Source organism: Phyllostomus discolor, chromosome 3 (assembly GCF_004126475.2).
Source record: "Phyllostomus discolor isolate MPI-MPIP mPhyDis1 chromosome 3, mPhyDis1.pri.v3, whole genome shotgun sequence".
In the NCBI taxonomy this organism is placed as follows: domain Eukaryota; kingdom Metazoa; phylum Chordata; class Mammalia; order Chiroptera; family Phyllostomidae; genus Phyllostomus; species Phyllostomus discolor.
The window spans coordinates 109,924,524-109,938,946 of record NC_040905.2 but is presented as its reverse complement, the minus strand read 5'-3'; the positions used below and the strand labels follow the sequence as shown (position 1 = coordinate 109,938,946).

At 40.5% G+C, this 14,423-nt stretch overlaps 1 protein-coding gene and 1 long non-coding RNA gene across 4 annotated transcripts in view; both read left to right on the top strand.

Annotated features, from left to right (window-relative positions):
- The window catches only part of RBFOX1 (RNA binding fox-1 homolog 1), a 1,508,648-nt gene that overhangs the window by 607,645 nt on the left and 886,580 nt on the right, over window positions 1–14,423 (top strand). The gene's annotated exons all lie outside the window — the stretch shown is intronic.
- LOC118499257 lies at window positions 8,725–13,327 on the top strand. The gene is made up of 2 exons (XR_004901782.1): window positions 8,725–9,891; window positions 9,930–13,327. It is a non-coding gene; the product is annotated as an uncharacterized LOC118499257 (long non-coding RNA).

The window sequence follows — 14,423 nt, the reverse complement described above, 5'->3', positions numbered from 1 at the left end:
GCTAATCACAGTGAATGAGCTTTAAGAGAGATGTCCAGAGTACACACAGCGATCTGGTGTTTGACCCTGTGTGCACATGCACTGACAAAGAGGTTTACCTTGCTTGGGGCAATATTGTACAGAAAAAACTGAAAATTGACTTGAATTACAGGTAGAATACACTGGGGAACTCATTATTAATTGAAATACTATTCTGAATATTTTCGTAGAGTAGGGAATTATTTTGTAAAGTGAATAATAACTTCTGGTTTATATAATAGATCAGCTAAAAGTGAGGTATGCAATATCTATATATACCACCATTATATACTCATAATGATAATTTCTTTAAACAACTGATATGTATATCACACATTTTAATCTCTGAGCTAAGGGAAATATCCATGAGTTTTTCTTAAATATTTTCTTTGGAAGAAAGTTTTAGAATGATACATTCTTTATAATATGCAATGAGTATTCTTTTATACTGAAACTTCAATTCATTTTCTTCCTACTGAAAAATGCTTTTTCATCCTTTCTGTAATAACTATAATCTTTGAAATTAAGGTTGATGTAAATCCAAAGGTAATGAGATTCAATTTTTCATTGTAGCTGAATTATATGGAGAACTTCAAATATTTATTTGAGGTTTAATTTGAGTAATTTAGGAAAACATTGAGCTTCCTCATTCATAAATGATAATTACTTCTCTTCATCAAATATTGTACTGTATTCCCTTCTGCTATCTCTTCAATCTTGTTTCAATATGAACACTTTCATATCTCAAAGGGGATTTTTTTTCATGTAACTTCCTGGGATTGTTTAACTTATAAAATCTTTAGAAATAGAGTTTGCTGTGCCATGTTTTGGAGTGTTTAGTTTTATAGGGAAAAAGAGGTGAGAGGTAGAATAACATTTACATTGATTTTCTTTAAGGAAGTGCTCTGCAGAGAAGCAGTGTTTTGTCTTACTAAAGCACATGTTTAAGAAATGGAGATTGCTGTCTTGCAAAACTCTTAAAATAAACTCCAGCAGCTTAAAATGCCTATACCCTCTAGTTGATTATAATTCTGTACTAAATCAAAAGTGACTGCATCTAAAAACTTCCATAAAGGAAAGCTTGGGCATTTCAAACTATTGCTTGGACAATGCAAGATTCTTGATTCCTTTCCCTTCAGATTTTCCTCCAGGTAATAAAGATATATACACATACATATATTACACATGTGGAAAAATTTATATAACATGTATTTATATGAACTATATGGTTACATACATTGTGCTTTTAACTCATTATAATTAAAATGAATACTTAATTTATCATTCATATCTATATTAAGGCATTTACTAGATGCATCAGGCTACTACTTTGGTGGTGATAACACTGGTCAGTAGAGCGGGAGCTGCAGCCACATGCCATGTTCTTAATTTTGCCATATCTTCGGTCCTTTTCTATACACTTTACCCATGGCCTTTGATATTGCTCATTGCACTTGCCAAAGAAATTCATATTACATATTCTACCAATCAGGAGTCTTTTGGGTGCAAGTGACAGAAACCTAACTCAAACTAGCTTAAGCATAAAAAAGAATTATGTGGTTCATATGACAAAGCCAGGGATAATCAACTGCAGGGAGAGAAGAACCCATAAACTCCTTATTGTCCAGAATCTAGCATCTCCTTATTATAAGTCCAGTGTCCTTTGTGTAGCCACTGGACTCATTCACACTCTAGCAGCTTACCTCTGAACTAGTTATTGTGATGGGTGGGTGGAATATGTTGAAACACATAGCCAAGGTCCTTTGTTTACCTTGGAGCTAAAGAAAGGGGTGGACCATCTTTAACAAATGGAGTTTGGGATGATCTCTCCCCAAACCACAGTGTTGTCAACAGCAGGAAGAGACAAAAATGACCGATAAACCAAACAACAGATGTCTAACAGAAGACCCAATCTTGGTATTGGAAGATGTCCCTACATGACCCGTCTTCAGCCAACTCTAGGGGTGCCAGATTGATACCAGAAAAGCAATTCCAAGTGCAGGATGTAGCCCAAAGACCAAAATCCTATTATTTATATCCATTCTATTCTGATTAAGGAACCAACCAGAGAGTCAATTGGCCCAGGATAGGTACTCAATAACTATGTCCTGATTGATCACCTTCCTCAGTAATTGAACTAACTAGAATTGTTTCTTGTCCCACATCATGATGTCTTTGAATTTTGAGTTATTTCAGCTCTTTGGAGGTCATAAAATATGCATTTTGTTACTGATGAATTAGGAGAAGGAAGCCAGAAATCTACTTACATTCTTCTAACTCTCTTAAATTTTTATTTTCTCACATGCTCCAATTTGCCAGTTGGCTCAAGTAAATATCACTAGGTGAAAGGACACAGCATGAGGACTAAGCAAAGAGTGTGGGGACATCTATCCCTACATCGAAGCCAGTTCATTTCTCTAAGATATCCAAGAATGTGCGAAAACCTACATTAATCCTCAAGTGTAACTTTTTGAGAGAAGAATGGATGTGTCAGATACAGAAAACTTGAAATGCTTGAGTAAGTGTATTCCTGTGAAGTCTTTGTGGCAGCTCTAACCCAAATCAACTCCCCTGGCTGCCCCCTATCTTTCCCCGTGTGTACTTCACTCTTTCTTTTGTCTCTTCAAATTTTTGTTTGCTCCTCTGAAGTCATCATCATCAATTAATATTTGCTGGGGTTCTATAGGGTCTAACATGGCACTTCTCCAGCTGTTATTCACCAATGCAGATGTGGGGGTCCCACCCCTTTTTGATTTGAATCATATTATCCCAAGCTATTTTCAGCATCTCCCATCTGCTGTCCTCCAGGCATTCTCAGATCACACAGCTCTGTTCGGCCCTGTTGTCCACTTTCATGATCTGACTTTCCAAGCATTATGCAATGGTGAAAAATTTAGATCTTATACTCGGAAAATGAATCCCAGCCCTGCCACTTTCAGGGTTGCATGACCTCGGGAGACATTTTTTTCTTTTACCCACAAAAGAAGCATAATCCATGTCTATGCTGTATGTACATTCTAGAGCATGAGGTGACGATTGTGAAAATTCTGTGCGATTAAAGGTAGCAAGTCTGACATAGTTCTTAGTACTCAAAAGTGGATACTCTATTGTTATCTATGGATTAGAATGGGCAGGTGAGTGATAATTACCATGAGCAGGCAGCCAGCATCACCATTAGTAGCAGCATCCTCAACGCATTTCAAAAGCACATTCAGGCGCCCCTGTCATGTCCATTTTCAAAACACTGTTATCAGTATGCTAGACAGAAGACCAACTACTGTTCTGGTGGGCCTTGGCCTTGCATTCTTTTCAAGTTCATTGCATTCAGGTTTGTTCCCCCCAGCCCCCAGTTGTTATCCTCCTTCTGTTACTTCTTTCCAAATTGCTGTAAACCCAAGACTGAGTCCAGAGCTCATCACCTCTAGCCAAGGTGCACACTGGACCAAGAGGCAGGAGCGAGCGCTGTGGCCCAAAGCCAGCCTGTCTCCCTTGCTTGTCCAGAGTCCACACCTCAGAAATACTTGTGGTCTGTGTCCTCCTGGTGTGTCTTTCCTCCCACATGGAGGTTGGTAGAAGTGATCCTTTCCCATCGCCTCCAGCTAAACTGCACGGGCACTTCTAGGCTCCTTCTATCAAGCAGTGACTGGTTACATACACGTGACATCAGCTGGGCAAGGCTGAGCTCCGGGGCCGGTTTCTGATGACTGTGACAGTTTTGTCAAGCAGAATGTGCCCTTTAGAGAGAGAATTAATAAATAACACCAATATGAAAAATATTGCTGTGAGGACCAGCTGCTAAAATAAGATTCTCAGTAACAGTCATGGTATATAAGATTTTTTCTTTTCTTTTTTATAAGTGTAGAAGCAAAGACTTTTCAGAGAGTGAAGACTGTGCTGCTTGTCTTTTCTGGAGAAAACTGGCTTTAAAAGCCAAGCCATTTGGCAACATTAACTGAGCTGACTTCAGCACATTACGTAACGTGTGGGGGGCCTGTGCATCTGACTGGTCAAGCACTCAGGGAACAAACACCAAGTGAGCGATATGTCATAGCTGACAAATGGGCTCTTTTAACTAGACAATGGGCAGGGTGTTCTCTTTGGCATGAGTACCCAGCTGTCAGTCAGTCTTTGCCCCTCGCTCATTATGAACTTGGCTTTGAGTTGATACCATGGGATATAAAATGAACTATCAGACATGGCCCTTGCCCTGAAGGAGTTTATGATCAAGTTGGGAAAGTACAACTTAAATATACGAACACTTACAGGCACAGCAAAGGGAAACTCATCATAGTTGGCCATAGATAAGTGCCAAATGAGTGGTCCACGCACTAAGTGTAGCCATTCTGCCACAGGTTCTTTAATTTGAGCTCAAGGACAATGTTGAATTGCTGGACAGGTACAAATTGTTCTGAGTTATTGAGTCAAGACATAATTTGCTCTGGTACATGGAGTGAACTAGCTTCATAATTGTTTTTAGGGTATCACTTCCTTCTCTTAGGATTGGCAAGAGAAACCTAAAACTTCTCTCTCATTAGATAACTCTCCCTCCCCAGCCCTAGCAGCCCTGAACAAACTAGGCAGGGACCTGGGAATCATGGAAGCACTTTCCCCAGAGTGACTTGTTTGGTGATCAGAGCCAGAGCTGGGGACTTACTCAATTTTTCTGTTTGGTTGGGGAATGTTGGAAGAGCTCCATAGCTCATTATCAACCTGTCTCAGGCCTTCCTCTCAGTAGATGAACCCAAGGCTCATTGAAATGAAAAATGGGTACAGCCATCAAAAAGGTCATAAGTGGATTTCTAAAGTTAGTCACTTAGTAAGACAAGACCGTCCTGAAATTCACATTTTCATTTAGTATTACATTCACCACATTTTCTACACAATATCTTAATAATTCATTAAAAGTAATTATTAACAACATTGAGCATGTATGATGAACCTAGCTCTGCAGTGAGGACTTTATTTAAATATATTTTTAACACTCTAAATATCCTCTTTTCCCCTTAAACTAGTCCAATTTTTGGACTACCTAATTATTCTTGCTGGTTGGGTTCTTCAGAAGCAGATGCACAAAAGGCACTTGGGGTTTAAGGTGCTTTTTAGGGATTCATACCTGGGAGAGAAAGAAGTAGGAAGCAGATTTGGGTAGAAGGAGAGGTGAGACCGTGATGTGAACATGGCAAAGTCACTGGGGAGCTCAGAGTGAATATCATTCCATCAGCGGTTTTCTGCATTGGGCAGAACTATCTGGGCCTTTATCCCCTACTCCTCTCAGTCATTAAATGACAGAAATGTGTGACCTTGAGCAAGGAGGCTCCCTGTAGCTGTGGCAGACCCTGAAGGAGCTGGCAGCATGGTTCCCTGCTGACCTCACTCCCTACACCTGGGCAGCTGGTCCTGGTGCATCTCTGTGTCACTCGCTCCATGCAGGGAGGACAACCATCCCTATGCCCATGGAGTTGTGGGGGGGCATTAAACCAGATCACACATTTAAGATGCTCAGCCAGTGGCTGGAGGGAATCATTGCCTGATGATCCTTTTATTTAAGGTTATACAGCAGATACTGCTCTCTCTCTCTTTGTCTTTTTCTCTGAGCCTCTAATTTTTTAAATTATTTTTATTGTGCTAAACATACATAACATAAAATTTACCATGTTAACCATTTCCAAGTGTATGGTTCATTGACATTAACTACACTCATATTGTTGTGTGACCATTACCACCATTCTTCCCAGATATTTTTTCTTTCCAAATAAAAACCCCATACCATTAAACACTAATTACATTTCTCCCTTCCTCCCCAAGCCCCTGCCAGCAACCATTCTACTTCCAGTCTCTGAATTTGACTACTTATATAAGAAGAATACTAACAACATACGGTATCTCTTTTAAGTGGAATCATACACTATCTTTCTGTGGCTGAATTATTTCACAGACCATAATGTCTTTGAGGTTTGTCCATGCTGTAGCCGGTGTCAGAAATTTCCTTCCTTTATCAGGCTGAATAATACTCCATTGGATGTATATAGAAATTTTTTTTTTAATTTTTCTGTCCTTGGGCATCTGAGTTGTTGGCACCTTTTAGCAACTGTGAATAACATGGCTATAAGCATCAGTTTATAAGCAGGTACTATTATTCAAAAACTTTCCCAGCTTCATTGCAGTACAATTGACATGTGACATGGTGTCAGTTAAGGTGTACAACTTGTACAGCTTTCATATATTGCAGAATGATTACCAACATGGAATTAGCTAACACCTTCATTCGGTCATAATTACATTTTCTTTGTGGTGAGAACACTTAAGATTTACTCTCCTAGCAATGTTCAAGTGTATAATATGGGGTTATTAGCTATAATAGCCACTCTGTGCATTAGATCCTCACAATTGTTAATCTTATACCTGGAAGCTTGCACCCTTGGATCAATATCTCCCCAGTTCTCCCTCCCCCTATCAAAGGCTACCCTCATCACCTCATTCCATTCTGTTTTCCTTGGTTCAGCTTTCTTACATTCAACTTGTAAGTGATATCCTACAGTATTTGTCTTTCTCTTCCTGGCTTACCTCACTTGGCATACTTCCCTCAAGTTTGTTTCGTCCTAGTTGTAAATGGCAGGATTTCCTTCTTTCTCATGGCCAAAAATGTTCTGTAATAGTTTATATATAATATATGTATATACATATAAATGTATTAAAATATATAAACAAATAAATATACATCTAAATATGATATAAGATGATGAATAATATATAAAATTATATAATGTATATAAGATTATATATGACATAGACAATCTTATATCTGTAATATTCCATACATAATTACATTCAATATATAACATAATCTCCCACCTTTTATCTATTCATCTGTTGAGAGAAGTTGGTTGTTTCATATCTTGGTTATTGTGAATAATGCCACAATGAATATGAAGACATAGATATCTCTTTGAGATCAAAGCAGGTGGTATCTTTAAATCCCATTTCTAGATAAGAAAATGCAAATCTAAACAGATCAAGGGGTAAGGAACCAGCAAACAAATCCACATCTGTTCAACTCCAAGTTCAAGTGTTTGACTGTGATGTCTGTCACCTCTGTCCTTTGACAAGACTGGTATCCTCTGTCACACGTGAGGCTACAGCAGTCTATAGCTATCTCGCACAACAGGTGCTTGGCTTCCCCCTCCAGCACAGGGAGCTTTGCAAGACTCTATTGCCCACCTTCAATGTGAGCCCGCCCTGTCTGTCTGTCTTTCTCCTCTGACTTCCATCAGCTTCCTCCTCCTTGTAGAGCCCCTTCACACTGAAGAAACCTATAATGCCAGGCTTTACCCTTACTTCTCTAAATTGTTAATTTATTTAACCCCACTAACCCAATGGTGCAGGTATTATTATTATCATCCCATGTTGTGGGTTAGGCAATGGAGTCACCTGGAAGTTAAATACCTGCCCAAGATTTGCAGCTAATAAGTGGCAGAATTGAACATAGACAGTCGGTGATGCAGTGCTGCCTCTTGCACACATCCACTTGTAAATACAATGTCTCAGAGTTAAGAGACACCCCTCCAGCCAGTCCCAGACAAACACAGTTGAGGGAGTTGTAAAAGCCTGAATCTGCTCCTGCTTCCCATCTCTGCCCACAGGCTCTAGCTGGGCTCAGGTTCCCCCTGTTCACAGCAGGCTGAGTAGCAAACCCTGAGGCCACTGCAGCTGCCTCGGTATGCTACAGCCCTCTTGGGTCTGGACACTGCTGGAGGCAGGCACACCAGACCATGTGTAATATGGCTGCTTTCCATTCCACGTAGCTGGAGCCAAGGGGTGGCGGTGCGGGGATAAGGGAGGGAGGGAAGGAGGGAGGGAGGGAAGGAGGGAGAGAGGCTGCCTACTGCCTCTGTATTTATCCCAAATCCATATATTATTTTGGAACATTCAGTATTGCAGAAATATGCAAAGGGATAAATCACTCCTTTTGCCATCTGGTCTCTGAGAACCTTCCCAAGAACTGTAGCTTCATTTAATTTGGTTGTGTTCCTTTCTCAACCTTTTTGTGCTTTCCATCATGTTTTCTTGGCTGCATTTTTGGGTTTGTTTTGCCTTCAGTTTCTTTGCTCCTTTAGCTGTTTCTGGGTTTTAGTTTTTAAAAAGAAATACCAGTTCTCACTAATCAGAATTGTGCCAGGTTCTTTATTTGGCAAGCCACTCCCACATGACTATGTTTTTTAACCTTCATCTGGAAACTTGGAGTGATGTGTGTGTGTGTGTGTGTGTGTGTGTGTGTGTGTGTGTTTAATGCTCCAACCAGATGAACCAACCAGCCTTATGGTCAGTAATGAGGAAGCAGTATGACCCTGTGGTCTTAGAGGTTCTTGGCAGTGCCTTCACAGCCAATGCTTCTGTGAGATGAGCATGGTGATCCAAGCCCAGTCATTGCTACACAGTTCCAAAGTCCATTTAAATGTACAAATGGGTTGGCACTCACCTAAGGAGAGTGAAGCTCCAGAGAGGTTACTAAGAACATTCTGAGCAAAGCTTCTCCCTGTTTGAGCTGAGAGGTTATAAATAAGCAATGGAAGAATAAGGAATGACCCATATTGTAATGACTGAAAGTTGGACATTGACATGAAGTCATATTTAGCTTTGTATAGACACAGATGGTTAAATATAGAAATAGTGTACATATATATATGTACTATATATATATATATGTATATATATATATATATATATATATGGATAGATATTCACTCATTTCTTCTTGTTCTGTCAACTAAGAGGAACTAGCAGCAATGATAGCCCAGCAACAATGAGCATACCTAGCACCCAGATCTTGGTTTCTAACACCATTAGCCAATCAAGGAAACAAGGGCTCCTTGGAGAAATGGCTGCTTTAGGACAGGGCGTGAAATATGCAAGATGAACCTGGTACTAAACAGCTTATAGTTCAAGAAAGTGAGGAAGTGCTCAAAACAATAGCAATAAAAACACCATGATGCAGTATGTCTCATAAACGAGAAATGAAGAGGCTTAACATGAGTTTGGTGGACAGGCACTGACCACTCATTAAAACCAGGTGCTTGGCCCTGATGGCTGACCCAATACACTTTGTTGTGCCAGGGTTTGTGCTGCATATCTTCTTGCTGCTCTTGTGAGTTGGTGAGACCTGGATTCCTCTCCTTCATTTCACAACTATAGCAACTTGCCTGGGATTCCACAGCCCAGTTTTGAAGACAGGGGCAACTTGAAATGAGGAGAGTAAAAAATAAATCACATTTCCAAGGAGAAAATCAAGTCGTTGCAACTCAATTATTAATGTGCAGAACTGTTATGTAATGTAGCAGCCCAATTAACAGGTGTCTCTCGGGGAATAATCAAGGCTTAATTTGGCATGATAATTAGTAACCTCCCTTCTCAGCTTTGGATGGGGGCCCCTGCAGGACAGCATGATGGCTGGTAATGAGGCAGTATCACTTACTTTGCAGCCGTGTTAATTGTATCTTTCTGCGCATGGGAACAAAACAGATTTACCTGTTTCTAGATGCTGGGATGTGCCACTAATCTAATAGACTTGTACTTTTTTTCTGGTCTTGCCAACCCAGACCTTTTTGAAGGGCAACACTGTTACACATTTGAGACTTCTTTAATTGGCTGGGTTGTTATAATTGCTACATTGTAGCCTTTTTCCCCTGATAGTCTGGATAGCAGAGTTTCAGTCTTAAAAGATGTATGGCCAGAGTTGACAGGCTCTTAGAAATATCTGGGAGTTGTCCTCTTGCCTGTACCTGTAATAATAGGTGACCACAGTCACCCTAGCAAAGACATCTATTTCCCCCTTGTGTCCCAGGGCACCCTTCTTTGTTACAATAAAGCGCTAGATGTGTCCCAGGGCACCCTTCTTTATTACAATAAAGCACTAGATGGGCAACCTGAATAGTCACAGAAAACAAAAACAAAATAACTTTGTTGTGTTATTTTTACAAAAAGAAAAAAGCATAAAGCAGAAAGAAATACCAATCATTAGTCATCCTTCAACTGAGAGGTAAGCATTATTATTTTGATATGATATCTTTCCATATTACACACACATGTATGTTCACATAGAGCTATTTATACAGATGTGATATCTGTTTGCACAACTAGGATTGTGCATGCATACTATTTTGTTAACATAGTGTCTGATCTCAGCAACAGATTTTGAACCAAGTCTGCACTAGGTTTTCCTAAAATTTCTTCCTCTGAAGTTTAGTACCCGCTGGTCTGTGCTCTGAGAATTAAGCTGAGACAATATATATATTTTTTTTCTCCCTCTTGGTAGCACACAATGAACATCCCTGTATTAAAGTTTTTGTTAAAATGTAAAAATGTTATTCAGGGAAATTACTATTGTTTCCCTTAATTACAAGACAAGAGCGCTGACAACCATTTTTTTAAACTATACTCCATAAAATGATATTGAAGATCTAAATAGTTTTCCATCTTTGTTTTATTTTGTTTTGCTATTTAAATATCACCACAGTGAACATCCTTACATATACATCTTTGTGTATATCTAATATGTTCTTAGAACTAATTTGTAGAAGAGCCAGAGGTCACCACATATGCATATTTTAAGGTTTCAAACCAGCTTAGGTGAATTGCTCTCTCCAAAAATCGCATGTATTTACAAACCTGCAAGACACATGTAAGACCATCCCTACCCCCTTTCTGCTTTGAAGTACACTTTTAATTCCAGGTTATACAACTTTAGTGATGATATAGGAGACAAAATGAGAAAGTTTATTAAATTCTTATTTATGTATTCAATTTGCATCAGCCTTTTACTTCCCTAAGCTCAAGGCACCACACAGAAACATTGAACTTGTAACTCTTGGCTGTGTGAGTCTAAGAGAGGGGATGAGGGGAGGATGGAGGAAATGGATAAAATCTAGGAATAATAATCAGTTCAAACTCTTGAGGATCACACGAGGTACAAGCTCAAAACCCTAGGTCCAGGCGGAAGGCCGTTTACTATTCCTCATCTTGGTTTCCTCCTGCATGGGTTGTAGGAAAGGCTGCAGTGAAGTTTTGTGTTTCTTTTCTGCCCAGGGACACCTGGCGGATGGAGCAGGCAGGTTGCGGCTGAAGGTCAAGCCCGTCTTCTCCCACTAAGCCCTGCCCTCTTGGTGCTGAGTGCTGCCAAAGGAGCCACCACCGCTTTCCGCTGTGCACAAAGTCACTGGGTGGGCCAGCAGAGGCCCGGAGGGTGGTTACAAACAGACACACCCCCACAAGCAAAACCCACCACCTTGAGCCCATAATCTATTTTCTTACTCTCCATCTCTTTTCTTTAATGAGATGGCATTCCCCTGACCAGTGTGGCTTAGTTGGTGTTTCTCTCCCTCCCCTTCTCCCGCCCTTCCCCTCTTTCTAAAAATAAATGCATAAAGTCTTAAGAAAAAAATGAGGTGAGAGTTAACTTCTAAAATGATACATTTTTTGTAGCTAATAGCTTTGTGAAAAATGTTTCTTTCTTCAGACACCACCCAAGGAGGGGCCATGAAGATGTTTCTGCAATGTTCCTCCCACCCCGGTGTTGGACAATTTCATGCCAATATTTTCCCCCAATGATTTGAGATGCTCTTAATTGCTTTACTGGAGGGAAATAAAACACCTTTTAAGCCAACAGCTGAGCAATTTGCTATGACAATTCTGCCACTATGCATTCACTTAATTTCCAATTAATCAAACATTCAATAAATCATTAGTATAATTACACCTGCTCCCATCGTCTTGCCCCAGCACATTAGCTCAACTCAGGCAACCCCCCTGGACTGGCTGTGGGAAACGTGTTCATTTGTCTGCCCTGGATGGGTGCGCAGCCTCGCTCCCTGTGAGCCTTGAAAAATGACGGGGAAGAAACTGTAATTATTTCAGGCAACAGAAGTTTGCTTGGTTTCCCTCTTCTCGGCTCCTCACTCCAATGCTTCCCCAACAACTAAAGCCAACATCGTAGCATCCTGGTAGCGGTGGCTGGTTAATTTCAGCAAGTGGTTTTAAAAATCATTTTTATTTCCAGACTGTGCCTCTTTTCTAATTACACTATCTCCCCAGGTGAGCGATAATTCCCTCATCACCACAGATCTGAAGCACGGATTATTAAAATAATATAGCTTATGCCATATAAATGTAGCAGAAAGTATCTTAAAGATGTTCCATTGAAAGCCGGTAAATTGGTTCAACAGATGAATGTTTTAGGGCCTGTTTTTAAAAAGTTGCACAAGTATAAACCCACTTGAATTACGGCTGTAGTTTCACACCAGCGGTTGCAATTATTTTAAACATCTAACTGCGCAAAAGACAGATCTGTAAGGGAAAGAGCTAAATTCTCTGAGATTAATTAAAGGGTTTCATTTTGCTCTTGATTTAAAAATAAATTTCAAGTATGCATCACTTGTTGTTCTCTTGAAGAATTTGCATTACAGGGTTTAACCAAAAAACAAAGTACTGAGAGTGTTAAGCTTCATGAGTTCTTCATACAATGTAGCTGGAAGCTCATAAAGAGAAGGGCGGACCTATTGTTGCTACAGCACATTCTCTACATGCTTCTTTGTACCTTTTCATTTGTGAAGGGTATTAATCTTAAAACTCATTTCCAGTGTAAGATTGTGCATTTACATGAATTTCCCATAAAATTGCTCCTGATTCGATCTCTGCCCATTGATTTAATTTCTTTTACCTCTCAGAGCCAGTGGTGCTGAAGGGTTTATGGTAATTATAGTGTTGTGGGTTTCAGTGGAATAGTTCCTTGGTATCTTAAGTGTGGGTTTGATTCTCTCTCTCTAAGCTCGCTCAGCCCTGGAGATGGTGCAGCAAATGTCTCTGAGGCAGGGAGCTCACAAGCCAGATCAGAATGCTGGATGGTACACAGCTGAGAGTCAAGGGAAGCTGGAGAGGGAATGGCCTGCGGCTACTGGCCAGATGGATGGCTGTTCTAAGGGGCCCTTTAAGGTGAATCACTTGGCAATTTTGTGAGTTGGCAGAAGGTACAGCCACCTGTGCTCAACGTGAAATGAGATACAGGCAACCTACTGGTCTGAAATATGCTGCTCGCCCTTTGAGAGATGGCACAGTGTTACAAGAGGTGATTTTCCTAATAGTAGGGTGTAGGGGGAGGCAACCACAGCAAAAGTATTGTGAGTTTTGAGTAGGACTGACTAGGGTTCAAATTCTCAAAACCCCAATTCTTATCTGTAATAGCACTGTCTAATAGAACATGGTGTAACCTGCATATGTCATTTTAGTTTTTTCTAGTAGCCACATTAAAAAAAAGAAACAGGTGAAATTACTTCAATAATATATTTTACTTAATTCAGTGCATCTAAAGTATTATCCTTTTGGAATGTCATCTATGTCAACATTGAGGAGATATGTTGCCTTCCTGTTTCCATAGGAATCCTTTGAAATCCATTGGTCCTGTTACACGCACAGCACTTCTCTGTGGGGACCAGCAGTATCCCAGGCACCATAGCTACCTGGCGTGGTGAGGGCTACCATACTGGATAGTGTGAATCTGGCTCATACGTTATCAGGATATTCCCGGTTGAAAGAGAGGGAAAGTAGATTCTAGTTAGCTGCAGCAAGAAAAGACCATTTGTTTCAAGTATGGCTGAATGTAGAAACCCAAATGCTGCCTTCAGGTACATCTCCATGGGTAAGCCCTCCTTGCTCTTATGTGGACAAGTAGACAATAGGAAAATGGCCCTTGTCAACCCCATGCCTATGTGGCTCTTAAGTTTGTGGCTCCAAGGAATGAGAGATATCTTCCCCCATAGTTCTAACAAAAACAAACTCAATGAGAAAATGGATGGGCTTAGTTTGTCTCATGGGCCAGGGAGTACTCTTCCCCAAGGAATGGAGAGCAGATGATGGGCCTTGCTGGCCATTCTTCTCATCCCTCTTCACCCAGTCTTCTCCATCTCAGATAATGGTATTACCCCTACCCAGGGACCCAGGGCAGGATCTCCAAACACCCCACTTAGCTGAACACCTAAGCCTCAGCCCAATGCCTTCCATGGCAGAATAATATAATTCAATAATCCATTCTTACATTTGCTTATTAGGAAAATTTTTGTTAGACTGCTGCCTGGGGGTAGGCACTCTGATAGGCACTGCCATCAAAATATTTCCTAAGGGTTTCTGAAACTGTGTTCACTTCTCTCCACCTTCGTTTTCCATGTTAGTCCATGACAAATACCCTTGAAGCTGAACTGTACAATATGCCACTCACTAGTCTCATGCTCGCTTTCAATTTTGCCTTTCTCCATCTCATTTCAAAACAGTGCAACTCACCTGGAGAAGCCAGCTGGTTTCCTAGAATAGCGAGTCTGCATCCTGGAGAGGTTGCCTTTGGGAATCCGGTGGCTGCAGACAAA